The sequence below is a fragment of the Octopus bimaculoides genome, chromosome 23 (genome assembly GCF_001194135.2).
Source record: "Octopus bimaculoides isolate UCB-OBI-ISO-001 chromosome 23, ASM119413v2, whole genome shotgun sequence".
NCBI classification, from domain to species: domain Eukaryota; kingdom Metazoa; phylum Mollusca; class Cephalopoda; order Octopoda; family Octopodidae; genus Octopus; species Octopus bimaculoides.
Window position 1 is genome coordinate 5,108,018 of NC_069003.1, and position 3,237 is coordinate 5,111,254.

The following is a 3,237-nucleotide window of genomic DNA, read 5'->3' on the forward strand; positions in this document are numbered from 1 at the left end:
ATATATATACGCACGCGCCAAAAAGTAATGGTAGTGGAATATGCAGCATTGGAAATGGGTGAAGAATGGATATTGAAGTGGTTTAGATTTCAGGTTAATGAGGAGGAGGCAGAGAGAGGATAGAGAAGCAGAAGAGGAAAAGGAGAAGACAGAAGAATGTTGGTAGGAAGGAAATAAGGAAGGAAGGAAGGAAGGAAGAAGAATAACAACAACAACAAAAATGATGGCAAGGATGACGATTACGATGATGATGATGATTGTAAAAAAAGACAGAACAAAGAAAAGGTAAATAGAAAATGGTCACCACCTCCACCACCACCACCAGCAACAACTACAACAATAGGAATAACAAGAGCAGAAGCAGAGGGAACAACAACTGACAGAAGGTCAAAAGATTAATGAAGACGTTGGGATAATCCTTTACCCTGTGACGTAATCCTTCTCTGATCTAGAACGTTCGGTTACGGCAGTTAAGGAATTGGAGTGAGAGAAGAAGTTGTGAATAAGGGAAAGTATTGGTTAGGAAGCAAAGTAGAATCCTTGCGTGAGTTTCTTAGGAAAAGCGATAAATAAGTGTCGTGGGCCGCATTGAGTCTGGAGGTGATAAAACTGGCACTCCGTCGGTTACGGCAACGAATGTTCCCGTTAATCCAATCAGTGGAAAAGCCTGCTCCGGAAACTCACGTGCAAGTGGCTGAGCACTTCCCAGACGCGTGTACCCTTAATGTAGTTCTCAGGGAGATTCAGCATGATACGGAATGTAACAAGGCTGACCCCTTTGAATTACAGATGCCACTCGTTCTCGGTGGCTGAGTGAACTGGTGCAACGAGTGATAAAGTGTCTTTTTTACTTAATTTTTGAGAGCGGTCGGGTTGGTTTTTAGTATTCTCGTTTGTGAGAGGAGTCGGGGTTTTTTTCTGATATTCTCATATTAAAAATCATTTCCGGCGAATCGTTGAGGAGACATTGGTGTTGCCCTGGCAGAGGTTTGCGCTCGCTGAGTGCTCTTGTTATTATTATTATTATTAAGGCGACGAACTGGCACGCTGGACGAAATGCTAAGCAGTATTTTGTCCGGCTTCATGTTCTGAGTTCAAATTCCGCCGAGGTGGACTTTGCCGTTCATCCTTTCGGGTCGATAAATTAAGTACCACTGAAGCACTGGGGTCGATGTAAACGACTCATCCCCTCCGCCAAAATGGCAACCCTTGTGGCAAAATTTGAAACCATTATTATTATTATTATTATTATTATTATTATTATTATTATTATTATTAATGTTTAATTTGTTGTCGTTGCACAGCTTCTAACGCTGGAGATGTACTACGGCGTCAGCTGTTCACTACCATTCGAGCTCAGTCTGGAGTATTCGAGCAGTTCCAGGCAGTGCTGTTTTCTGCAAGTGCTCCACCCTTATTGCAGCCACTATTTGTTCCAAACCCCAACGAATTCCTCTCAACACATGGCTGTGATGCTCCCCCACTATTTCTGCTCGTGATCAGAGATGCACATATCGTCAGCCACCAAGGGACATGCTCAACTGGTTAAGGTCAAACAACTGACAAGGAAATATGTGGTATTAAGCAGAATATATGTTGTAGCCCATCTTTTATACCAAGACAAAACAATGTCCATGATAACACTTCTTATCAGTTTAGATCGGAAGCCATGAGAGCCATTGCCTGGTACTGCATCCGGGCATAAATTATTATTATTATTATTATTATTCAGTAGTTTTATTTTTATAACGTGCTTTCACTTCACTACCGAGCGCAGCTCTGTGCGCCTTGGGTATGTGCTGTGGTTTGCTGTGGTGCTCTTACGTTTACTGTATTGAAAGTGTTTTGCGTAGGATGTGTGCAGTACCCAGTAGTGCAATTTTCTGTATGTTATATATATTTGTAAGTCCTGCTATTTTTGCTATGTATTTGTCTGAATATTTTATTATTATTATTATTATTATTATTATTATTATTATTATTATTATTATTATTATCATTATTATTTGCCTTAACCTTACTAATGCGTCTCTGAAGGCTTCGTTTTGAGATTCTTGTTGGTGGGCATTAACATCTATTAATTCCCTCGGGATATTTATTTAACTCTAGATATACAAACAAGTAGAAAACGGTCAGACAAACAGACAGGCAGACTGACAGGCAGACAGGCAAGTAGGCAGGCAGGCAGGCAGGCAGACAGTCAAACTGGAATTAGAGAAGGAAAGAGGTAGGGAAAGATGATGGGATGGTAGCAAGAAAAACGGCGTGTGTTTTAGGAAAAGTAATCTGGTAAGGAAGTGATCGGAAGAATTCTACGCTAAACTGATTTACTAAAAGAAATTAGAAGAATTTGCAAGATTTTTCTTCCATTCAATTGAATAGTTCTTAAGAGAAATTCCAGAGATGGTAGTTGTGCTGTCGTTCAATAACGATCTATAATTTCCAATTGGCCATTTTGTTATTTGATATTGTGAACGTGTCTGCCGAGCTAAGCAGACGACACACAAGGAATGCACAAAACATGGTGAATGAAATGTAAAGAAAAGCCATGAAGAGCAACTGAAGAGTGAGATATAAATTAATTAAACGCAAAAAGAAAAGAATGGTAACAAAAAAAAAATCAAGGAAAATTGCTAAAAAATATAGAAATGAAGACAAAAATAATTTATTTAAGATAAAAAAACCCAAAAAAGACACTGCAAGAAATCTGAAAATTGAAGCGAGAAAAATGTTTATAAACAAATGACGTGAAATGTATATGCGTGTGTATGTGTGTGTGTTTGTGCGTGTATGTGAGTGTTTGTGTGTATGTGCGTGTGTGTGTGTGTGTGATAAATATATGCATATATATATATATATATATATATATATATATATATATATATATATATGCATACGCATACATATATACATACATACATACATATATATATTGAAATTGCGAAGAAAATTAAAGAATCATGGAGAACTTGAGAATATCGGTGTAATACGAGATGATTGCATGCGCTCACGTGTATATGTATGTGTATGCATATGTGTGTGTATGCATGTGTATATATATATATATATAGTTAGATAGATAGATAGATACATACATACATACATACATACATATATACATACATACATATATTCACACACACATACACACACAAACACATGCACACACATGTAGAGATAGACAGACAGACAGACAGACAGACAGATAGATAGATAGATAGATAGATAGATAGATAG